Here is a 27073-nt window from a genome sequence, read left to right as displayed (position 1 = left end):
CAGATCAAAAAAGAGGAGGGAAGAAGAAACAGAGGGGCATATTACCAACCAATAGAGATAATTTTTGTCTCTAACTTATTTAGAGACAAAAATTATCGCCGCAAATCGGCGATTTTTATCGCAGATCGCAAATGCGATAAAAAACGGCCGCAATGCATGAATATCGCTGAAAAGTCAGCGATATTCATGCATTATCGAGCAAATGCTCTTAGTCATGTTATCCACCTCCCATTGGATAACATGGCTAAGAACTGCTCCTGGGCAAGTGTTAGCTTTTGGAGATATTCGCGCTTAGCGCGAATATCTCCAAAAGTTGGTAATAGGAGATAGCGATGTTAGCGACTGTTTTCAGTCGCTAACATCTTGGCACGCCCACTTTGCATGTCATTAGTGATAAATATCACTGACATGCAAAGCGGGGCCCAAGATGGTCACTATCTCCTATTAGCTGTCGCTAACTGGTGTTAGCGACAGCTTGGTAATAGGGAGATAATTTTATCTCTGCTTTCTTGGCTTTTAAAGCCAAAATAGCGGAGATAAAGCCCCTTGATAATATGCCCCAGAGATTCATTCAGTGTCCAGGAGGTACTGGTTATCTATCACAAAGGGGGAAATAAACCACAAAAGTCTCATATTATCAAGGCATTTATCTCCGCTTTTTTGGCTTTAAAAGCCAAGAAAGCGGAGATAAAATTATCTTCCTATCAGCAACAGGGTGCTCGGTGCCCACTCTGATCAGCGTTCACACTCGGCAACTCTGGGCATTAGCTTGCCTCATCTTCACTAACGGCCCCACCAGACCGCCGGGGATGCCTGGTCTCACCCTGGAGATACCCATTAAGGGACCATCTCTCAGGGAAGCCAGGAAGGGTTTCGCAGCGGTCGAAGCGCCTTGGGACCCTACGGGTAAGTAGTGCGCTATATAAATGCCTATACATTTACATTACACAACAGGGTGCTAACACGCAAATTCGCATGTTAGCACCCTTTTTCTCGACGCTTCCCCTTGCATCTCTAATGAGATGCAAAGGGGGCGTTCCAGAGAAAAATAATAGGAGAAATGTTGTTAAGCGGCATTTCTCCTATTATCAAGGATTTCGCTAACCCTGTTAGTGATAAAAAAGCAGCGCTAACCGCAGTTAGCACTGCTTTTTTTATACCTGGTATTTTCCTGACTTGGCCATGATATCCTATGGAAGGTGGATATCATGGCTAAGTTTGTGAGCCCCTATCATCAAGCCAACGCCAAACTTCGAGAGATTATCGTTGGTTTTCCAGTGATAATCTCTCATTTGGCAGTTAGCGCGAGGATTTTTATCACTTTTGAGATAAATCTTGCTAATAGCAAGTTATCTCTGCGATAATTTCCGGCGTTGCTTAGCGTTAAAAAATTCGTTGCTAAGCATCGTTAGCGATAAATATCGCTAATCGTTAGTAATATGCCCCAAAGTGCCATAGTCTCAGAACTTTTTGTCTCAGAGACCCTCAACCACATGTTTACAGACTGCAGTGTATGAAATTTCCGCTTAGTGTGATTCGGTGGATAGCGTCATCATCTGGTCTTGTCACTTGAGTGTCCCATTCAAAACCTCCACCACTACGGAGACTGTCTGGATGTTGACTGTGGTGAATGGATTACAATTATCTCCTATCCTAGGTTAATCTTTATTGTGGGAAAAGAGTAGGATCGGGAATAAGTCTAAAAACAATGCGGTGCTTAGTGGATGAGTCACTGGTCCATGACACCGAGTGGTCGGGTTGACATGTTTAGGCCTGGAACAGCCCCTGCAGCTCCATTGCCTTGAACACGACCAAAGGAATATATAGGGAGGCCGTACACTTTAGGGCTTCCTAGATAGTGTGTTATAAGTGAGTAGAAAGCACTTGCCTGTCTTCATCACTGAGCATTCTTTGCTCCAGACAGAAAGTGGTTATAGATACAGTCTTTAGGCCTGTAACTGTGAGGGAAACAAAGGAAAATTAAATGCATGATTAAACTAATGTTGCCAATTCACCCAATTCACCGAGTGTGGCAGTATGGTTCATTCCCCCCTTTCTGATACATATGCAATGCCATTGAAAACTTGCATAATGCATAACCCAAAAGGTATAATTATGCTCAGTGGTCCAAAGCATTCTGATAGAAGTAAGCATACAATTCCATCTGTAAATGTTTCCCTCTAGATGGAAAATTTATGATTGCAACCTATGCACTCACCCCTCTGCCTACAGTGCTGAATTCAAAGAAAACAGTACATGGAGGGGCCGAAGATTTTCCGTAGGAGCCTGCCTCTGATCTGCTGAATGCCGGTGTTGTCAAATATCATCACGATTGCAAGAAACTGGGTTATTGGTTGAGGGGGGTGAAGCCCCTGGCCCCCTCAGGTAACAATCACAAATTGTGTAAGGGTGAACCACAAAAGTAATTTAATTAACCTTGCTTAACCTTCTGGTAGTTTGGTACAAAAGCAGTCACACTTAACAAGGCAATGTGTGAAGTATTTATGTAGCACAGAAGAAGTAATGAAGTGAAAAGGCTACACATGAAAAGTCCCAAAGCAAGTGAGATAAATAGATTAAATGTAAAGCAATAAAATGATACCAGAGCAACAACTGTCCAATCTGTAGAACTGGAGATATTCATTTTGAAAGTTTTTGTGAAAATAATGCCTAAAATCATATTGCGCCATTCGCAGCCATCGAGTCGATCTAGCCCGGGGAAAAGCCACAAACGCAGGCCGACAATGATGGAACACGGGTCTGATACAGGGACCAGGTTAGTCCTGCTGAAAGGCATATTCTCAGCCTGGCACAAAGAGATCCATTTGCGTTGTTTGGAGTCCTCAAGGAGGAGGCTGGCCGTCAAAGACGATCGCCGCTGTAGCTTAAAGAGCCAGTCAAGTGCCATATACAGTAGGTATTGTAGCTTCAAATTTGTGGTAATCGCAGGCTGTCATTGCCCTGGCATGAAGTGCAGTTCTCGTGTTACCGTTCACCACAGACAGTCATTGTTTGCGCGAGCAGCAGCTTTCACTGTTAATTCGCATTGGCGGTCGTCGCGGGCAGCAGAGTCTTGGAGTGAACAGGCCTGTTCATGGATGTGAGGAGCCCAAGCTTTTCACCTTTTCTTTAGGAGTACAAACTGATGCCAGCCAAGGTTCAAGGACCTGGGGAGGCAACTCATGGGGATCAGGGACTCAATAAAGCAGAGGCTAGCAGGGCTCAGGCAGCTTCAGCTGCAGGTCCATGCAGGTCCGGTTGCCGCAGATCAGCTGGGCAATTGTAGCGAGGCCTTCTTGCGTCCCTGTAGCTCACACAGGAGGTCCGCAAACTGACTCTAGTGTCACTTTGGGTAGCCTAAGAGGAAGGTAAGTGAAGTACTAAAAAAATATACCATAGAGCTATACTTACAAATAGCCCATATACAATAATTACCAAGAATAAGTCAGCCGGCAATAGAGAAGGTTCAATCGTTTATTTTGCAAAAGCGCCCTATATAGGGGAGCCTCCCTCTCGCCACAGCTCTCAAAGGTGTGCAGAGGAGACTGCTGGATTACATTCAAAACAGTGCATATATACTTTCGGCATACCTCATAGAAACCCCGTACATGGAAAAGAACCAGTTCATGAGAAACCAACAGGAAAACCCATATAAGGCACAATTGATTGATTTGAAACTCAGCTCAAGTTATTCCGGGGGTGGGTCAGTAAAGGTGCCTCCCGTCCATTCTGGTGCACGGGAGTATAAGCATGGCGCCTACAAGAATGTGCTCCTCCTTCAGAAAAGACAGATGCGACCTTGAGTTCCCTAAGTTAGAATCAATGGTCTGTTCATAGCCCAGGCCGAGCTTTCAAGCTTTTCTATCAGCAGCATGTCACGTGTTTTCCCACCTAACGAAAGAGGCCTCGGGAAATGAAACCAAGATGGCGTTCGTTCAGTTCAGGCCCGATTCTGAGAATCTAAATGGGTTGAGTGTATTTACAAAGGGGTTGTATTGAAGTAGCAGTGATATATTGGATACATTACGAAAACACTATATAGTATAAACTTTATATTCCTTCAGACCGCCCTTTTGGCGTGATTTAGCCAATATATATACTACAATATACCGGATTATCTAATCTAAAAATACTCCTTCATCTATTTGCATGAGGTCTGCGACCTTCTTCTGCACTAACTGTTTTTCAATTTTAGCCTGTCGTGATATGGTCAGTGAAGAAGTGAGTTTGGCAGCACAGAAAGAGCAACATGGTGGCCCACAATGGAGGCACAGACAACAAACAAAGACCACTCCAAGTGCTCCAGCTAGGATCATGAAAATCTTCCATCCCCAAGTAGAGAGGAGGTCCCAGAACCACCCGGTCAAAGACCAGGTCCCTGTGTCAGCATGGACTCCTGCAGCTAAGCGGTGTAATTTCTGTATGGCCAAATGTATTGTTGCAGCAGAATCTGGAATATATACACAGCAGGAGCTGCCGATCACGCGGCATGCTCCTCCTCGATCAGCTAGGATGACGTCAAGCACCGTCCGATTTTGGAGCGAAACAAGCCTCGTAGCCTGAAGCTCCACTGTCAAGTTTGTCAAAATCCCAGTAGTGGTTTGAACTACATTTTCCTCCACTCTGGAGAGGCGTCTTACATCTCTACTAGTAAAAATGGGACCCCATATAGGGAAGAGACCTTTTGCTATATCTACAAATTGCTGGGAGGCAGTATCTGTCTGATCAGTGCCATCAGTATCAATACTTCTACTAATTTGGTAAGAATCAGAACTCCGTTTAGTCAACTGATGTGTTTTGTGGTAATTAGAAGGAGCTATATACACCGGGAGATAAAGGAATGACAGGTAACATCGCCCTGCCCAACCTCTGGGAAGCCAAGTATAAGCATTCTCGCCACATACGAAATATACATTAGGCGGAGTTATTAAGGGCGGGCTGCTGTCAGTATACAAAGTGTAGGTGTAGTTACATTTATTATCTCCTACTTTACCATGACCTTGTCCTTGTATACAAAATGAAGCAGTGCTATTCAGGATAGGAACGGGCATTGCCTTGTCATCCGTGACATTTCGGTCTTGGAAGTGTTGGAAGTATTGCGTAGAATTAAATTGTTCAAAATCTAACATTTCTTCTTTTAAACAGGTAGCATTTTCATATGCGGTATACATGTTCATACAGGCATCCGGATCTAAAGATCCCTCTCCTTGGTTCCCCTGGGCATCGAATCCCTGATGTTGTTCTAAATACTTTAAAACAGCCTCAAAATCCGTTTCTGTGTATCTTTTGGGATCAGCTACGTAATGCAGATACATGAGAGATAACAATTGAAACCAGGCTTCACAACTTGCTAAGTGCGATAAAGGCAAAGAAATGAATAAATCATGGCGATGCATTACAGATGGCAAAAGGCCACAAACCCAGCAGTTTGTCTTATTTGTAGTGCTATGAGCTTCGTGCAACATTTCTATAAACACATTCTTAGCATAGGTTTCTCGATGTCGCTCTTTGTGAGGAGGTAAGGTGTAAAAGAAATGCTCAGGTGGGGCTGTGGTGGTACCTAACACCTTGTGCATAGGGTATTGAAATTCCAGATACATAAGCAGACTCAGCAAAATTATAAATACTACAATAGTGATTACAAAGGCTATATTCACTCTGGTAGCCCATCCGGAAAACATGGGTACATTCTCTAGGAAAGGTCTAGGAGCAAGAGGCCTCTCGTCTTCAAGGGCAAATCGGGCAAAGGGATACATTCTGACTAAAAGTCCAAACTAAACTCGGAAGTGAAATGCAAGCCAACTGCCAGAGTATTTCTTCTCCCTGTGTCTGTCTAGAGCCTCACAGGCAGGCTCTTATTATCCATTCACAAAAGTAATTTTCACTGTAACTTTTTGACGTTGCAATTTAGGCCCTTAACATAACACAGTCTTTCTTTCTGGACAGAGCAATATGACAGTTCCGTGCTCTCAACGGGTTCAGTCCAGTGTCTTGCTCAATACCCCAGAAAAACTATGTTCAGCCCTACAGCTCAAGTCTTTCCCTATCTCCTGTACTCCGAGACTGGGGTATCGCGCTGTTTTCGGGGCCGTAAATTGTATCGAAGATGGCCAGGTTGTTCTTGGTCATCGAACAACACAGCAGCAGGGACATTTGGTGCAACACATTTTTCCAAGACCTCAGGGGGATCAGCCTTATCACGAGTTTCAGAAACTGGGGCTGATTCGTCTCCTTGCGGCATCAACAACCCTTCCTCTTGCCCTATTTCAATGGCATCCGAGAAAGGCACAAAGCTCAGCCTCTGCTCTCCTTCTTGCGTCAGAATTTCGTCTCGATTCTGTTGGTCAGAAGGTAGCGGCAGGGGCAGTTTCTTTACATGTGACACATGAATCCAATGTTTCTTCCCATCCACTTTCACTGCTGTTCGGGTGGCCAAGAGGATTTGATAAGGACGGCTCCACCTGGGCTCCAGACTCGATTTCCGTTGGTAATTCCGCACGAGAACCCACTGTCCTGGTTCCAAGCGGTGTCCGGGACCCTCCGGCAGCGGCTGCAATACTGCTGACACCTGTTGATGAATGGAACGCAGATCTTTAGTTAAAGCGTACAAATAGTCAGTCATTATAGGATAATCAAGATCTCGAAAGGATCTAGGCCTTGGGACACCCCACACATTGGCTGGTCGGCCAAAAACAACCTCATAGGGTGACAGCCCAGCCCGAGAATGAGGGGTTACTCTTATGGACATTAACGCTAGGGGCAGCGCATCAGGCCAACTCAAACCCGTGCTTTCCTGTATCTTTGCCATCTTTAAGTTTAATATGCCATTATATTTCTCAACCAGTCCTGCAGATTGTGGGTGACGTGCTGCATGAAATTTTTGCTTTATCTGTAATCCTTTACAAACATATTTAACGAGTTCGGCATTGAAATGCACCCCATTGTCTATCCATATTATTCGGGGTAAACCAAATCGAGGCAGAAACTCCTTAATCAGGGCTTTAGCAGTGGCCAAGGCAGTATTGTCTTTGGTGGGGTAGGCTTCAACCCATTTACTAAAGGCACAGACCACCACCAGCACATACTTCAAGTTGTTCACCCTATCAAATTGAATATAATCCATTTGTAGTACTTCAAACGGCAAGGAAGGGGGCGCAAAGTTTCCACTGAGAACAGTCTCTCTCCCACCGAGGTTATGCTGTAAACAGACCATGCAGAATTTAACCACATGAGCAGCAGTCTTGGAGATATTGGAGTTATTCCATACTGGGTCCAGTAATGCACAAATACCTTTTGCTCTGATATCGGCAGTACCATGGGCCATCACTACTACTGCATACACCAGGGCATTAGGCAACAGCCATCTCTGTCTGTTAGTCAAGTCAATCCAGCAATCATTCTTGTCTAACCGCCCTGTTTCCTGTTCCCATTTTAATAATTCATATCAAATACTGTAGTCTCCGCCACCCATCGGGTTGCTACACTGGGGAACATTGTGGACGTTTTAGTTTGGGCTGTTTCTTTCGCTACTTGATCGGCAAAGGCATTTCCTTCTCCTGTAGTATCAATGATTTTCTTGTGGGCACTACACTTAATAACGGCCACCTTCTCTGGCAAAGTTAGAGCATTTAAACATCTTTCAATCAAAGGGCCATGCTGTATTCTTTTACCATGGGAGGTAAGGAATCCTTGTTCCTTCCACAGCCTCCCAAAACTATGGGGTACGCCAAAGGCGTACTGGCTCTCTGTAAAAATATTTACTCATAAACCTTCGCTCAGTTCACATGCTCTTAGCAAGGCTATTAGTTCAGCTGCTTGCGCTGAATGCTGAGAAACTCGAGCGGTCTCTACTACTGTTCTAAGGGTAGTTATAGCATAAGCAGCTGTTGTCGTGCCATCAGGTAACTTAAAACAAGAGCCATCCACATACAACTCTCCTTGTGGGTCAGATAAAGGGGAGTCAGTGAGGTCTACACGTCCCTTCGTTTCTTCCTCAGTCCGAAATATACAATCATGGACATCGTCCTTTTGATCACTCGAAGGGAGGGGTAGTAACGTGGCTGGATTCAGAGTAGCACATCTTTTAATTTTAATATGAGGTGCAAATAGAGTTAATTCATAACCAGTCAATCGTGCACTTGTGAGGTGCTGAGTTTTTGTTCGATTCACTAATATGTCCACAGCGTGCGGTACCATAACTGTGAGATCAGTATTTAAAACAATCCCCTCCGACTGTCGAATGGCCAGCGCCACAGCAGCAGTGGCCGTTAAACAGCTAGGAAGGGCTCTGGCAACATTATCCAATACTGCCCAAAAATATGCACACAGTCGTTGCTTTCCGCCAAAACCCTGGGTTAACACTGAAAGAGAACAACCGTCCACTTCATGCACGTAGAGTACAAAAGGTTTTCGGTAATCTGGAGTACCCAAGACGGGTGCAGAACAAAGAGCAGATTTCAAAGAATTAAAAGCATTGTGGTATTCATCCGTCCAGGGCAAGGGTTCATGCACATCTTTGGTAACCAAATGCAACAAGGGTTTAGCCAGAAGAGAAAAATTAGGAATCCATTGGCGACAGTAAGAGGTTATGCCTAGAAAAGCATGAACATCACGTTGAGTACGGGGCACAGACATGTTAGTAATAACAGATATCCGTTCCGGAGTTAGTCTTCTCCCCACTTTCGACAGTAAATGACAAAGGTAGGTCACTTCCTGTGACAATACTGAAATTTGGATAAGGGCACTTTATTACCATTGGCTGCCAAATGGTGCAACAATTTAACTGTGGCCTCCTTACAACCCTCTGCCGTATCTGAAGCCACTAAGATGTCATCGACATATTGAACAAGAACATTACCAGGAGGTAGGACTAATTCATATAATACTGCTTTTAGAGCCTGGCTATAAATACTAGGGCTCTCAGTATAGCCTTGAGGTGCGCGGCAGAATCTGAAGCCGCGGCCAGATAATGAGAATCCGAAAATATGACGGCTGTCAGGATGGATCAGAATACTAGAGAAAGCGTTCTTCAAATCAATTACTGAAAAATACTGGGCAGTAGGGGGAATCATAGTCAGGATTGCAGTGATATCCGGGACCACAGGGTATTGCGGAACCACTATTTTATTAACCTCTCTAAGGTCAATTACAAAACGATATGTATCTTTATAATCAGGGTCACCATCTAAAGGGGCCTTTTTCAAAATCGGTAAAATGGGGCTGTTACAAATGTTTGCAGCCGTTTCCTCTACCACTCCTTTCTTAATTAAATCATGAATGACATGCAATAAAGCTTGTTCACCTTCTGGCGAAATTCGATATTGGGGAATACGTGGTAGATTCACGTTAGGTTTTAACATGATAGATATAGGGGGTATTTTCAACAATCCTACATCCGTGTCCCCTTTTGCCCAAAGAGTGAGGGGTATACCCGAAAACTCAGGAGGGAGAGGTGCATCTTTAACTAAACATTGGGACTTACGTTCAATAGGGGGCTGCAATGTTAGATACACACCAACAGGAGAGCAATAAATACGAGCATGCAATTTCTTTAGTATATCTAATCCGAGTAAATTTTCGTCACAATTAGAACTAAGCAAAAATGGTGCGTCCACAGTAACAGAGCCAATAGTAAAGGGAAGTGGCTTTGAAACGGGGCTTACCACGGGGATTCCTGAAAAACCCACCGATACGTTATTATGCCCAGACAGAGCAGCCCCTGGGACCAATGTATGCGCAACAGAACTATTCATTGCTCCAGTATCCTCCAAAAACTTCTCAGATGTCCCCATCAATTGCCCCTGTACATAAGGCCCCTGCTGGTCAACTGATACTGATATATGGCCCCTGCTCTGTCCGTGGCTGTCTCATGCATAATTGTGTCAATCATATCCGTCCTCTCGATAATCTTCATTATAGTATTGTCTTCCTTGAAAATCATCAAAATAGTTCTTACCTGACTCATCACCGGACCTATCACTATGTCTCATTCTATTCCGATCAGTACCTCCTCTTCCTCGTCCTCTATTAAAACCACCCCGTTCATATAGTAGTGGACACTGGGCTCGCCAGTTTCCTTCCTGCCTACAATTAGAACACTGGTTAATCCTTATAGAGGACCCTGACCTCCTCCTCCTCTCATCATTGCTACTCTAGGGAAGGAGCCCCTTCCTCCCCTTCTATTGTTTTGCCCTCTGCTGACCTGCTGTAGCAGTACTCGGGTTTTTAAATCCTTAACCTTTTTATCCGATTTATCCTTACTCTCATTTTCTCAATGTTCATAGTACTGAGCCATGCTAAGAATGACTGAGGGAGATGAAGTGGTCCAAGTACTTCCGGCAGCCTGTAGACGTGTCTTTATTTCTGATAACAGATTAATAACAAACCTGTTTACAAATAGCCGTATGCCACCTTCTGTAGACAAATCTTGTCCACTGAAATCAATAAACACTTTCTCAAACCGAGTAAAGAAATCAGAGACATTTTCATCCTTCTTTTGGATACAGGCCGTTAGCTTATCCCAGTCCACCTTTCGTGGAAGAATGAGAGTTTGCATGTAAGTAATAATTTGAGCAGGTATAGCTAATATCTTGTCTTTATGCTTGTCGCCCGCTTTTTGATCTTTGTCCCATGTCTTCATCTGATTCCAGGTTCCTCCTAGTTCGGCAGCGTGATCAGAATCATGCACCTGTCTCCATATATCTACTGGGACTAAAAGACCGAAAAATAACTCGATGTCAGCTAAAGTCATAACGGCTGAATTCGCGGCTTCTGTCAACTCTTTATAATAAGCCGTGGGGTTTATACGCGGGTCGGGAAGTTGGGCTTTTAAAGTAAGAACCTCGCCTCGCTTCCAAGGGGTATAGACCCACTGTTCTTGGAACTGTTCCTCTACACGTGCTCTGGTTATTTGCCCCCCTCCATCTAGCACTTCGGGAATCTCTGGATGGAAAATAGGGTGCACTTCTCTCATAGGGTACTGGGTCCCTACATTCGGGCACCTCCTATTCATTTGATCCCGATATTGTATCAGCACTTCAACATTTTGGAATACTTCTTGAACTTGTAATTCGAACTTATAAGCTCGATCTTTGATATCACGCAATATCTGGGGGTCCAATCCTTCCTGAAAACATTGCTCCCATAAAGAAATCAGTCTAAATGCCATATGTTCTAACGCTAGTTGTTGTGTAACTGGTTCAAAATCTTTCATAGTACTCCAAATGTCCTCTAGAGTATAAATTGGATACCGCATCCATTGGGACGCCTGAACCACCACAGCCCGTCTTTCTTCTTCTCCTAGGGTAGATCGAGTAAAAACTCGTCGACCATCCATCCCTCCCATAGGGCGTCGTGCGTGACATCCGATGAGGCAGTGGTCAGTCCCATAGGGATGGCCGTTGCCCCTCTAGTTGGGGGCGTTAAAAATACCGGGGACAGGAGAGAGGCAATACCTGCCCCAGGCATCGAAGTGATTAAATCTGAGGTAGTTGGACGGACGGTAGGAGGAGTGGGTAACGGGGCCGGAGGATGTGCAGCCACCGGTGCGGTAGCAATCGCAGGCACCACTGCTCCCGCCCTTCCGGCCCGGTCCACTGGGGGGCATATGGAGGCGGAGGGCGAACCTCTAATAATTCCTCTATCTCATCTTCTGCCTCGGGTCGGGTCACATAACTTTTATCTGTTTGTAATCGAAACTGCCTATCTATTTGCTCAATATTCTTTTCTATTTTCTCCTTTTCATACGCCACCGCTTTTTGGGTTACTGTCTGTCCTGCTTTAATCTTTCCTAATTTTTCCTCTCGTATTTGCCGTCGCTTTGTCTCCTTTAACCATAAGGTCAAGGAGTCAAACATAGTCTGACGGCTTCTTCTTAAAAACAATTTATTCTGTAAGTAATTAATCTTTCTTTCATCAGAAGACCCAGTTAAAGGCTATTGCAATTCTGCATTATCTTTAGTATATTTATTCCACAGTGTATTAAACAAAATGAGAGAAATGCCATGTTTGACATACATGTCAAAACTAGGACTGCCTTCCGGAGGAGCAGGCTGTCTTTCTTCCAGCCGTCCACTCCTCTGGCGGCAGCATCCAAAACACAGTTTACTGAAACACGACATTTTTAAGAATTCAACAAATCATACCATTCCAATTACACTCATGGACGCGTCCACTCACCACACACTCGTTTACTTGTTCAACTATAAACAATTCTATTTGCATAACATACCTAAAGTGCATAAGTATCGATCGCTAGGAGTACTCCGGTCATGAATTCATAATTTCAATACGACAGGTCTCATACTCGAACAGAGCCCGTCGACTCCTTTTCTGGGAATCGATCACCCTGGATTCCAGACCACTAAATGAATTCACAAAAGAGACAGTCGACAGAGACTGCCCTGGAATCATCAGACAGGCGAACCACAAACCCTCTTACAGACTATCCCGCAGTCCTGTGCTGGTTGGGCCGGGCGTTATGGGCGCAACCCCAGACCCCGCGCTTACCCAGTTGCTCCTGCGGGTCTTTCCGAAGAGGATTCGGCCGAGTGAGCACCCACCGTGCAACACTAAGGCGTCCGATGTTGTCCCAATTAATCACCAAACAAGTCTGTGGAGCGTGTGCCCGTGCAGTTACACTTCTGCCACGTCAGACCCCCAGATTCCCTGTGGTTCACTAACCACTACATACCATATTCAGTTAATTGTTTTTCTGAGCCACTTCTCCAAAGTGCTCATTCCATAATCCACAAGGAATTATCATACAATTTCACTCACCTGGTGCACTCAGGTCTGATTGCGCGTTCTCCACTGCCGACTTCTTTTATAGACCTACACGGTCTAATGTTCCCGGGTTAAGCCCGTAGGACTCCGGCGAAGGGTTATTTAGCAGCTGGGAAGGTCACTGGGCCGGAGAGTGGAATTTTCCTTTTCTACCACAAACTGGTTTCTCAATTAGGATCCTTTTTCAGTCCACCCCCTCGACCAGAACCCCTCCCCGTCCCTCTTCTCCTACTTACAGGAGGGGACAGCCCTATCGGGGAGTCCCGGCGGAGTCGCCAACTGAAGTACTAAAAAAATATACTCTAGAGCTTTACTTACCAATAGCCCATATACAATAATTACCAAGAATAAGTCCGCCGGCAATGGAGAAGGTTCAATCGTTTATTTGGCAAAAGCGCCCTATATATGGGAGCCTCCCTCTCGCCACAGCTCTCAAAGGTGTGCAGAGGAGACTGCTGGATTACATTCAAAACAGTGCATATATACTTTCGGCATACCTCATAGAAACCCCGTACATGGAAAAGTACCAGTTCATGAGAAACCAACAGGCAAACCCATATAAGGCACAACTGATTGATTCGAAACGCAGCTCAAGTTATTCCGGGGGTAGGTCAGTAAAGGTGCCTCCCGTCCATTCTGGTGCACGGGAGTATAAGCATGGCGCCTACAAGAATGTGCTCCTCCTTCAGAAAAGACAGATGCCGAAGACCTTGAGTTCCCTAAGTTAGAATCAATGGTCTGTTCATAGCCCAGGCCGACCTTTCAAGCTTTTCTATCAGCAGCATGTCACGTGTTTTCCCACCTAACGAAAGAGGCCTCGGGAAATGAAACCAAGATGTCGTTCGTTCAGTGCAGGCCCGATTCTGAGAATCTAAATGGGTTGAGTGTATTTACAAAGGGGTTCTATTGAAGTAGCAGTGATATATTGGATACATTACGACAACACTATATAGTATAAACTTTATATTCCTTCAGTAAGCATGTCTAGTTTTCCTTTTAATACAACAGGCAATCCTTCAAACTACAGGGCAGTCCTCTGGCACCAGGGAATGCCTTGTTTTGTAACTTTCACATGTCCATATATGTTCTGAATAGTGGCTCTGGTGGTCATATATTTATACCTGGTGGGAGCCTTTGTGTGGGTTGACTTCCTGACTTACCCCACCTCTGTTTCTGGAAGGTTCTTCCTCTGTTGAAACTCCAAACTGTCTGGGGTTAATGAAAAGGCAGGGTGGGCCTGGTTTCAGGTTCCTTTATTTGGGCAGGAGTCAAAGCCCTTAATGGTGCAAGTAGGGTTGGATACTGCTCTTCCCTGGTCCTCCTTCCAGGATGGCCCATCCTGTCCACACCAAAGTCGTCTTTGTGTTACTATCTGGAAGCAAATCACAAACCTCAACAGCAGAGCCATTCACAGCCATATGACCCAGGTCACTGGCAGAGGCACAAAAGGTTCACACAAGACAATGGCAAGTCTCTAAAAGTTGCGTTTTAACCGCATGCGTGCGGGCGGAATTCCGCTCGTACGCTGACTTTTTTAAAAGCGCACTTTACGTGACGAGCTGGGCTCGTCATGAGCGTGCGAGGAGGCTACCTCATGACGAGCCCAGCTCGTCATCAGCGTCGAAGGGGTTAAGAATTGTGAATTAATATCCAACTTTACGATTAAAGAGGATGTTAAATTACAATTAATTTGAGTGTAAACAGCATATCCCTACCTGCCCCCAATCCAAAGCAAATATGTATAGGTAGCCCAGTGTTAGTCAATGGGAGAGACTGGCCTTACCACAGTGAAAAACTACCATAGGCGTTTTGCAATTAAAAGGCATTTAAAACATAAGTACTCATGTCCTACTTTATCAATTCAATACACCCTGCCATATGAGCATTTAGGGCCTACCTTAGGGGTGACATAAGTACTTGTTGGAAATTGTTCTTTCTGCAGGGTCACCCCACACATTTTGCCTCCCCCCCCCTTTTTCTGACCTTGTTTTTGTTGGCTTTAGGACTTTTAAGTCACTAGTAAAGTGCACTACATGTGCCAAGGGCTTGTAAATTAAATTCAACTAGTGGGCCTGCAGCACTAATTGTGCCACCCATTTCAGTAGCCCTTTAAACAAGACTCAGGCCTGCCACTGCAGAGCCTGTGTGTGCAGTTTAAACTGCTATTTCAACCTGGCAACTTAACTTACTTGCCAGGCCCAAACCTTCCGTTTTAGTACATATAAGTCTCCCCTAAGGTAGGTCCTAGGCAGCCCTATGGACAGGGTGACGTGTATTTGAAAAGTAGGACATGTACTTTTGATTTTTACAAGGTCTAGTAGGGAAAAAATGCTAAATAAAATTTTTCACTACTGCAAGGCCTAGCTCTCCCATACGTTAACATCGGGGTTGCCTTAAAACATCTTTTAAGTATAATTTCCAAATGGGAAAAAATAGATATTTGGAGTTTGATGCCTCTGAATTCACAATTTAAAATCACAATTCATGGTGAAGTTGAAAATGGCACTTTTCGAAAGTTGGCATTGTCTTACTTTAACCATTCTGTGCCTCTGCTTGTCTCTGAGTACACGTCTGGGTTGAGTGACAGCTGCGTTTTGTGCACTCCCTCTGAACAGTCACACAAAGGGAGAAGGGGTGTGACATTTGCATCCTGATGGCCCATCACCAGGCTCATGGGCCTTCGTAAGGTAGATTGGGAGGGAGGAGCTGACACATACACCTGAATACCCTGCCCCCACACAAAGAACTGCATACCTCCTGTTGTGAGTCTGGAGCCAGGGCGGGGACCTTGTGATCTTCAAAAGCCTCTTTGATGTCTCTCCTACTTCAAAGTCACATGTGTGTATAAGTACTGGACCCATGACCCCACCAAATCAGAACTTTGCTAGAATCAAGGACATTCTGCCTAGAAGAAGAGCTGCTGTGCTGTAGGAGGGACTTCTACTGTGCTATCTGCATTGCTGTGTTGACCTGTCGACTGCTGATTGCTGTGCAGTGGGTGGGGCTGCCACTTTGCTAACTGCTCTGCTGATTTGGCCTGCTGTTTGCTGCTTCCTGCCTGGGAGTGAGAGGGACTGAACCTGCTCTCTACATCCTTGAACCTAAGACTCAGGGTCACATAAGACTTCTTGCAACTCTGCTCGTGCTGCTGGATTCTGCTATCTGTGAGTACTACCCTTGCCTGAGGTACCCCCCTGCAGTCCTGGAACTCAGATGTAGGTTCTGCAGCTGTTTTCTGCAAAAATCGCCGAAGCAGATCCCGACTGTGAGGTTCGATGACGAATCAGGCACCAATACGAAGAGGCTGCTGCTGTGAGGCTTGACTTTGACACATCAACGTTCCTTCAACACCGACTGCGAGGTTCGACTCCGAGGCATCGACCCAACTGCATGAGTTGGAACCGACGCAGAGAGTCATTGACGATGACACTTGCTCCTTACAAAGTACTTTTTCAGTGGGCCCTGCATGGGTTCCGTAGCCGGCCTGCCCTCCATTGCCGTCAGCCTGAACTTTGGATTTGCCCCGGCCTAGCCTTTGAGCGCTAGTGATTTCTAAGAACTGCTTTTGCATTTAAAAATTTTAAAATTCAAATCTCGACTTCTACTGATTCGACTTTTGACATTTTCATATTGTTGATACAAATTAAATAAGGACAAATAAATAAATAAGGACAAAACGGAGGTTAAGTTACTGAACAACTTAGGAAATAAAGAAGTCTTGGGCGACTCTGGTCTAACTTGGCAGCCGGGCTGCTTCAAGTATCTGGGACTGGATTTTGACAGAGACCTCATTACTACCATAAGAATTAACGAGGACCAGCTCCTAAAGAAAATGTCAAAACTGCTTGATGGTTGGTCTCCTAAATTTCTGTCATGGTGGGGGAGGGCGGAGACCCTAAAAATGATGGTGACCCCGCTGGGGAACTATCTAGCGAGTATGCTTCCAATGACCTTCTCAGAAGACTTTTTGCAAAAAGTGGATAAGCTCTTTGGCACATTTTTGTGGCAAGGGAAGAAGCCCAGGGTATCAATGAAGAAGCTGCAACTGGCTAAAGACAAAGGCGGCCTGGGTCTTCCCAACTTCAGGAATTACCAAACTGCGTTCCTCTGTAAGCAAAGTGTACAATGGCTGAGTGAAGATCCAGTGTATATACCGTTATGGGTAGATATAGAGAAGTCTCTCGTTGGCAAAGCTCCCCTCCCTGTGCTACTTACGATGGACTTGACACAACTCCCTCATTCGAAATACATCTTATTGAACACGAGGCGTGCCCTTTTACGTTTGAACCAAGCTCACAAGACTGGCCTCAAGTTTAAAAATACCACGTCAGTGGCCCTATGGCATAATCCTGCTCTTATAATCATTGGGGAATTCCTCAACTGGGAACACTGGTCCACAAAGGGTCTTAATCTGGTCAGTGACCTCTATGATGGGCAACACCCGTTGCCGTTCTCCTCAATCCAGGTAACACACTGTCTCACACCGATGGACTTCTATGATTTCCTCAAATTAAAATCACTCCTGTCCACACGCTCTCTCAAACGTTCAGAGCCATGGCTCAAGTCCCAACTGGTGCGCATTAGGGCAGCAGGCCATTTTGTGTCCAAGGTATACAAGCTTCTCCCTTCACCAGGGAAAGTCCAAAAGCGTAATGAATCACGGTGGGAGGCTGAGCCCAACTCAACGGGGATTGCTTTTGACTGGGACAAAATCCACGCTACAGCCCTTGTGAACAAAGTTTCCCCAATACTGTCCCCAATACTGTCACAAACCAAGTACATGCTACTTCACAGGGCATATTGGAAGCGTGTAAATTGAAATCACCCATCACACAGGTTATTTAAGCTTCATTTAAAAGACGACTCGAATTGCTGGAACTGTAACCTAGAGGTAGGAGACCTAGCACACATGCTTTTTCATTGCTCCTCGCTAGGGAACTTTTGCATAGAATGTTTGACTGTATAGAACATATTCTAAGGATTAAACCTCCAAGGGAATTTGTGTATGTTTTATTGGGCGCCCTTGAACCAAATCTGGCCAACGATAATGACCGTCAACTGTTGGACTTACTTCTTACTCTGGCATGTAAGGTCATATTATGTAAATGGAAGAACGCCGCTGGAGTATCCTTTAAAATGTGTCAAGAATGGGTATACTGCATCAGGGGAGCAGATAATCATGCTTTACATTCCTCCCCTTGGCATGTCTCCAATAAGAAGCTTTGGAAATCCCTCGATGCCGCTTCCTTTTCCTTTGACCCCCCATAGGTCTCTCTTGGGTGACTGGCCCTCTGGTAAAGGAGGTACGCACTACCGGCCGCTATATATACACTACACCCCTCAGTATGACTCTCGATAGCGATATATGGAGAAGCCTACGCCTATTGGCACTTGCTAACACCACTGACTACTGGCTGAATGTGTGGCTCTGCACTAGGACGACCTTGCTATGTGTATGCCACTTCTTACTAATGTAAAATCTGAGGTTTGAGTGCCACTTCGGCTTACAATATGCAATTCTCCTGTTTCTGTATTTTGTATTTTGTATTTTGTATTTTTTTATTTTGTATTTTGAATTTTGCATTTTGTATTTTGCATTTTGTATTTTGCATTGTGTATTCTTGCATTCTGCGATTGGCATTCGGCATTTTGTAATATGTCTATGCTCCCTTTGCAATTGATGTATGTATTCATTCATGTCATTCTTTGATTTCACAAATGCCATTTCTCTGTTTATTCCTTTTGATTTTTACTTTCCTTTTGTTTTCCTAATAAAAATGATTTAAAAAAAAAAAATTGGAATTCAAATCTCGACTTCTACTGATTGGACTTTTGACATTTTCATATTGTTGTACTCAGATAAATATTCTCTATTGTTCTAAACTGGTGTGGAGTCTTTTTGTGGTGTTTTCATTGTGTTACTGTAATTTAAATGTGGCACAAATACTTTGCACATTGCCTCTCAAGCCTGACTGTTCTGTGGCAAGCTACCAGAGAGTGAGCACAGGTTAATTTAGGTTGTGTATCTGACTTACCCTGACTAGGATTGTGGCTCCTCTTTGGACAGGGTGTATTCTCTGCCAACCAGAAACCTCAATTTCTAACAACACTAAAAAGGAAGGATTAGGTCTAGCAAAAGGTTTCTTTTTTCAGGTCAAAAACTACAGTTAAAAACTGCACTACAGACTGCAGTGGCAGGACTGAGATATGTTGTTGAAAAGGACACAGTAGTAGGTGGCACTATAATCTCTGCAGGCCCACTAGTAGCATTTAATTTACAGGGCCTGGGTACAGGGAGTACCATTAACTAGATTCTTACAGGTAAATTAAATGTACCAGTCAGATAGATGCCAATTGTACCATGTTTAAGAGCGATAGATCAAGCCCTTTAGTACTGGTTAGCAGCGGTCCTAAAGCCAGGAAAAACTAATTCAGCAAAAGAGGAGGGGTGAAGGCAAAAGGTTTAGGGTAATACCATACCAAGGATGTCAGGTCCAAAAATCATTCTTTCTTTCTTAATGTTTCTTAATATAACCATAGAGGACAACAATAAAAAATACAAATCCTCATTTAAAATGGAGCACATTACTTGTTTAAACTGCACCAGCTAAACAGCATATGTCATAAATACAGACACACACATCAGGGGATATTTCAAAACATATATTTTCTAGATTTGTGCCTGAAAGGGAAAGAGCAATAAAATCACTTTTGCTTTTACATATGACCAAGCAAAACATTATAAAGGGCATAGATTGCTGAATAAAAAATAGTAAAATATATAATTCATCATGTAGAGTCCATAGAGTTTGTTAATTTGACCGCACCAGATAAAGAAAACAGGCAACATAAAAGCAAGTAAGTTGATCAGAGTATAGATTTAAATGTAACAATGCAGGTTTTTCCTTGGTGAAGTATTTCCCTAAAAGAAGGGGAATAATTAAATCATTCCTGAGTTGCTTGTAGAATGGGCAGACCATGATATAGTGTAAAGTGTCTTTTTTTAAAACAGTCACAGCGACAAGGCTCCTGATTACAATCCACCCTCTAGGATCAGCAAGTAGATTTATTCAGATAAACGTTAAAATCTGAAAAATATTGTTAAATAACACCTTATAAAAGACTCTCTGGATCACTTTGACTCACTCAGTTTCCATCCTTGATCCTGAGTCATCACCTCTCTTCTCATCTGTTGAATTGTCAGTTCAGTGGTAGTGCCCCAGAGAAGAGTAGCTGTCAATAACTGACGAAGAATTTCTAGCATGAAAGGTTGGACTCTCAACAGAAGTGTATTTCCCTTGCTCTGAGTGCTTCAAGTGTGCTCCATGAGTCAGTACATTGAACAATGAACTGTTTGAAGAGGTACAACATTCAGAACAAAGGTGTAAATTGAAATCACCCATCAGCACCAAAGGGGTATATTTATGATACCTGTCTCTGAACCCAGGGGCGGCTCCTCCACTAGGGCAGAGGAGCGTCGCCCCACTGCTTTCTCGCAGTGTGAGAAGCAGAAACATAAAATGGTAATAACTACCATTTTATGTTTCGACCTCTCTCACTGCGAGAAAGCAAAATAGAAAGGGTTGATTGCGCGGTGGGCGGGCTGCTCTTTGGGCAGGTGAGGAGTGATGTGCCCACTCCTGAGGGCGCAATGACTGTTTGGTCGGCCATCTGGGGCCACCCAAACCAGTAATGTGCACTCTGCCCTTTCTCCATTCAGGCGGCAATGCAGCCTACATGGAGAAAATAGAATCCCTGTAAGCCCCTGGCTGAGCGCAGTCCCACCAATCACAACGCTGCCATTGCAGCATTGTGATTGGCTATGGGCAGGGAAGGGAGGCTGGCTGCCTCCTGTTCCTGTCGGAGGCATGAGAACAGGCGCCGAGCAGGACTGGCGCTGAGAAAACACGGGGCCCTGCTGGCAGACAGGTACGTTTTTTCTGTATTATTATATTACCCCCCTCCTCCTGGCCTGACACCCCACCCACCCACCTGCGATTAATGCTGGTCGCAACTGTCTGAACCGAGCCAAGAAGGTTCTTAAATGATCACATGTTCAGGATTCCACTGTGCACAGTTGGAATTGTAAAAATTAACCCCCAGCAAGCTAAGGGATTTTTTATAAAGTTAGTTAAACAGCACACAAATTGGAAGACAGTGGTGCATATGTATAAGCCATTGAGGAGCAATTGCACCTCCGGAGCGTCACTTTTGTGATAATCCAGAGGCACAGTGTGCAGACCCCTATCTTCGAGGTCATGCAGAGCCACACTGCGTGACTTTTCATGGCCTCGTAGATATAGAGTAAAGCAAAGCAGCGCAAGTCACTGCCTTGCCTTATTCTGACTCAAAGAGGTGTTCAATGGGCGTTGCGGTGGGTGTTACCCCACAACGCCCATGGGTTTTTTACGCATTCCCATATTTACAGCATGGCATAAATCTGGAAACAAGTCAAAATCTTATGCCTCCCCAGAGCAGGGGTAACAAAGGGAAATGTTTTCATGTGTCCTCGTTTTTACATCTTTCTATGTGTGTTGCATTCTGTAGCACACGTAGAAAGAAAAAAATGCCTCTTAGAATGCCACTTCCTGCACAAAAACAATCCTGCCAACAATGTAGACACCCTTGCACCATGTTGCAAGGGTGTTGTGTTGGCGGCACACAGCTAGAAAATATGCGCCAACCCTGGCTGTAAGGACAGGAATGGCCCTTATCTTGCAAATGCTGTGCATTCCTGTCCTTCCAAATTGGCGTAGGGCAGTACAACAAGAAGCCTTAGGGTACAGCTGTATACCAATGTCTTGTAAATGTGCCACTTGGTGTGTATTTTCTTAATTTTGCAATTCAGATAGAGGGCAAGCAAAATAAGTGACCCTCCCTTCGCCCTTCCAAGAGGCCCACGTGTGGCTGGTAAAAAGATTTCACCTTAACCATCTAAATAAAATGAGTCTAAGACAGCCTACATTTCTTGGAGGCAAATAATCTTAAAACTCCTTAAAAATGTGAGCAAGCCTGAATCATCTTTCTTGGAACTGATGCCCGCTATATTCCAGCTCAAAATACCAAATTTGTTTAAGGACATTAAACGGGATTCATGTAGGAATCGCAATATTTATTGCGATTCCCACTGATTCCTTATTTGCGATTAGCTAATTGCTAATCGCAAATAAGGAATAGCTCCCCATTCATTCCCATGGGCCTAAAGGCCCATAGGAATGCATGGGGAGTTATTCCTTATTTGCGATTAGCAATTAGCTAATCGCAAATAAGATTGTGATTTCAAGGGTGCCAGGGTGTCCAAAGGACACCCTGTAACACCCCTGAAATGTAAATTTACACAGGTGTTGCGCAAACACATGTCCAAAGGACATGTGTGTGTGTAACATGCAATTGAGAAAAATGCACTAAAATGCTTTTTTATATTTTTTCGCTATTTACCACGAAGTCAGACTTTGTGGTAAATAGCGACCAAAAATAGCGAATTCACAATGTAGAAATGGTTAATGAATTGCATTTAAGGAAGCTCAAATAGAGATTCCTTAAACGCATTTCCTCGCAAATGTGCGAATTCTTTATTAGCGAATTTTGCATTTGGTATGATGAATCCCAAATGCAAAAATTGCACTCTCAAAGGGCCAGATTCTCAGAATCTGGCCCTTTGCGAGCGCAATTGAGCTTGATGAATCTAGCTGATTGCCTCTGGAATACCAAAAGAATTTGAGGACGTAGCTTAAGGGATATCATTAAGTGAGCTGGAACTCATATCCCGGCAAACATTAGTGGTCAGCCACTCATCATTGTCCAATGTACACAATGTCTGAAAGCAGTTAGATGTAGGTAAGTCATGTGAACTCACTTGAAAAAAGGCTAACTACAGTAGTGGAGTGAACATTGAACAAGAAGTATGGCTTGTAAAAATAACCTAAGGAGACGGCCTGGATACCAGAATGTGTACCCTGTGAGAAGGAGTGGTAAGACAGCATTCCGCCTTCCAGGTTAGGCTGATCAAAATGTACAACTATACAATCTCCCGCAAAGGTTGTAGGACTCCTTCTGACCCATGCAACTCTCCTGACCATATTAATGTGCTGAAACAAGGGCAAATCCCCCCCAGTTCTGCGATCAATCCAATGGATAACTTTATTTTTTGTTGGAAGTTTTCTATGGGTCCTCCCTTAAAATTTGGAACATTTGTCAAGACCATACAAAATGTGGTAGCCGCAGGAAAAGGCAGGGCAGGCTGGGTGTCAGGTTTCTTTATTTGAGCAAGAGGCAAAGCCCTTTAAAGTGTAAGTGGGGCTGGATACTGCTCCTCCCCAGTCTTTTTGACAGGACGGCCCATCCTGCTCACACCTAAGCCCCCTTTGTGTTACTATCTGGAAGTAAATCACAAACTTCAACATGGTCAGCAATGTACTAAGACTAAGTGCAGAGTGAGTCTCCTTGCAACCAACGTTGCCTGCATTGTTAGGCCTAGACTGAGCAGAATGTAATACTGGAGTCCCACGTGAACAGAGGGCAGTGGCCTTACTATTATCAACATTTTTTCATACATTGTTTTGTCGCACTTCCTTTGCTCCATAATATTGGATTATTTAGACATGGAGTTAGAAACTTTGGTGGGGGCCCATCGGAGTCCTTGGATCAGAAGTAAACATGAGCAATGAATTAGGGTCAGAAGCCTGCTCTGTAAAATTTGAATGAGCTGACTTGGATTTAAATGACACCACAAACTCAGAAATGGCACCCTCAATCTTCATTATCCTCTTGTTACACGTGTCAAACGAATTTATCACCAAGCTTTCAAGTTTGGTATAAAATGGGTCAAGCCGAGAATCCAAAAGATTAGGAAACATATGAGAAATAGACTCACAATTCTCCTTGACAGGCCCCAGAATGGCGTGCCCATCATTTTTAGGTCTCACTGAACCAACTCACATGCGTTGTTCTGCAAGAGTATAGTAGGGCTTTCAAAAATGCTCCCAAAGTCTGCAGATCGGACACAGTGCATGTGCGCCACGCGCGCGCACCATTTGTCCGCCTGCAGGCTTTGGGAGCAATTTTGCAACCCTTTTGATGTTCTCAGTGAGCCGCGCGGCCACTGAGAAAATGCTTACCATTTGTCACCCCCCCGTTCCTGCTGGCATTCCCCCCTCCCTTCTCGCCCAGTCCTTGTTTCCCTTGTTTTTTCAAGAGACCGTCAGCCTACGTCTATGACAAGATCACAGGCGACACCTAACCTATGATATCAGAACCTGCTCGTTACCCCCCAGTCCAAATGAATTGTTACAGGAAATTGGCCTGTTGTTGTACGTGCCTAGACACCATTAAAGAGTCTCATGCCCATGCCAGATGACACAGGATTTCCTGAGCTACCTCTTTCCTAAAGCTGCCGTTTTAGTTATCCCCATCGACATTAAGTTCCCTTCTTCCCACTTGGTGTATGTCCTGTTCTTGCTGTTTCTTGTAAAGCAGTGACATTTAGTGTTCTCCGCAGAGAAGTCACGGCCGCACCAATGTGTAATAACAAACCGTTTAGCTCAGTCACTTTCTGGCTGCCACGCCTTGGTTTGGTTCAACAATAACTGCCATACCATGCGGGGGGAAAGGCCAGAGGACACCTCTGCACGATTGTTCTCAGACGCTTCTGCAATGTTTTAAAGGCAGCAGTGTAAAGAGGTGTGTTTGTGTGCGCCTGGTACGTGACTTTTTACATCTTCTTGGCGCTTTCACTTTACCAAATTGCGGCGCTATATGTGCGCAAAAATTTACATCACGGCGCTTTAAATTCTGGTACGTGACTTTTTACATCTCCCTGGCACTTTCACTAGCTTTACCCCGAATGTCATACCACAAATGTGGCACGTAATGCCCCCCATCCCCACCAATTTACGACCCATTTGAGGACATTCTTCTTAAATGTATTTTCAAATTATTCATCAACTATTTTTTTATAGGCTAGCCAGTAATTATTATAGCTCTTTACTAGGAGGTGCTACAAAAAGGCAAATGGAATGCAAGTTCTGACAAGCACACGGGGTACAGATGTACGGAATACGAGCAAGCCACTGGTCACTTCATTAAACCACAGCGCTATGTGTGTGCAATTATGTTAGCGCTATAGTATAGATATATACAATAATTACCATACCACGCAGGGGAGAACAGCCAGAGTCCACGTCTGCCCGATCGTTCCTGGACGCTTCTGCAAAGTTTTAGAGGCAGCAATGTAAAGAGGTGTGTGTTTGTGTGCGCCTGGTACATGACTTTTTACATCTCCTTGGCGCTTTCAGTTTAACAAACCGCTGCGCTATGTGTGCGCAATGATGTACATTGCGGCGCTTTATATTCTGGTTTGATAGCTGAGTGTACTGGTGTGCCTACGAAATGTAGGAATATGTGCCACACCCAATAGTCACAGGCTCAAATTTGTGCTAGTCCGCTTGGTTTATCAGCCTCCCAATGTTGATAAATCATTTGTAATTAATCGGACACAGCACTTAATCTTCCAGTGCTCAACACACATATATATATCCTTTACAACTTGCCATCTCGCCGTATTGTGTGTTTGTGTGCGCCTGGTACGTGACTTTTTACATCTCCTTGGCGCTTTCACTTTACCAAACCGCGGCGCTATGTGTGTGCAATGAACACTGCACTCAATGCAACATACACTCCACACAATACCACTCAGTGCCACATAATTACACACCACATAATTACACTCTGCTGAATGCAACACACACTCCACATAATACCACTCAGTGCCACATAATTATATGCTACATAATTACACTGCACTCAATGCAACATACACTCCAAACAATACCACTCAGTGCCACATAATTACACGCCACACAATTACACTCTACTGAATACAGCATACACTCCACACAATACCATTCAGTGCCACATAATTATATGCTACATAATTACACTGCGCTCAACACAACATACACTCCAAATACCACTCAGTGCCACATAATTACACGCCACATAATTACACTGCACTCAATGTAACATACACTCCAAATACCACTCAGTGCCACATATTTATATGCCAGATAATTACACTGCACTCAATGCAACATACACTCCAAATACCACTCAGTGTCACATAATTACACGCCACATAATTACACTGCACTCAATGCAACATACAGACCCTCCAGGATTTTGCAATTTCGCGGTCTGCCGCGAAATCGGCACTTTTGTAAAAATGCCGCGATTTTTACAAAACTGTCTGCGAAATCGGCACTTTTGTAAAAATGCCGCGATTTTAACAAAAGTGCCCGCGAAATCGGAAATGACAGATGATTTGTAAAAGGACTTTATATGGACTTCCCATTATTTTCTTCATATGTACAGGCCATTGGGCTGTAGATAAGATCTAGAGCCCTCGCTAACCAGGGTCCATAATGCCCTTTTATTGTGTGTTGAGATTGCATGCGTTAGTTTGGCACATTCATTTACATATTTATCCTGTTTTATTTCTGTAATTCTCCTCTAGAGCATGATCTTGGAGTTTTTATTTGCTTCATCACATTTCATTGAAGGAATGTTTTAAGATGGGACGTAGAGTCATTTGGTGAATACACTTTGCATTACCTATTTACTGATTGTTGGACTTTTGATACATGATTTTCTGTGCGTTCAATAATTTTGTGATCAAGATAGAATGCTCGCTAGGATGTTTTGCTAAGTTTGGATCCAGTTGTTGCTAAACATGAAATAGGACTGTGCACGTTCATGGTGGGACGTAGTGGACAGAGCTCATTGCTTACATTTGAGGCTTTGTTCTTGAGTGTGGAGTTCCGTTTGAGCTTTTTTAAATTTTAAACTGTCATACAATTATTATTTGAAGTTTTCCTTCATTCTAGTTGGTCTAGTTTTATATTTGAAGACAGTACATGCCTGCATGTTTTTACTTTTTACTGTCACAGCATGCCTGTTTCTGGCTCTGTAGGGTGCCCACGTGTTTCGCTCTAGTTTGAGCTCTTCAGAGGTATAGATTTGTCCAGACACAAGGGAGCATCCAGTATAAGTCAAGATAATACACTCAGAACCTATACTAAAGCAAATGAAGGATTGCATTTTCAAGGGATAACAGCCTTCACCTATGGGCTGCTTCCTCTGTTCCATATCCCAGGTTACCTATTTCAAAGTGGAATACTCTGCTAAAACAGTTTCCATTGATGTAAGGCTGAGAATGAATGATTATGAGTAAAATAAAGTGCCGCAAAAATGCCGCTAAATTTCCATATTTGTGCCGCTAAATTTCCATATTTGT

The sequence above is a fragment of the Lissotriton helveticus genome, chromosome 5_1, assembly GCF_964261635.1.
Source record: "Lissotriton helveticus chromosome 5_1, aLisHel1.1, whole genome shotgun sequence".
Taxonomy (NCBI): domain Eukaryota; kingdom Metazoa; phylum Chordata; class Amphibia; order Caudata; family Salamandridae; genus Lissotriton; species Lissotriton helveticus.
The sequence above is the reverse complement of the archived record's forward strand: the minus strand, read 5'-3'. Positions refer to the sequence as shown.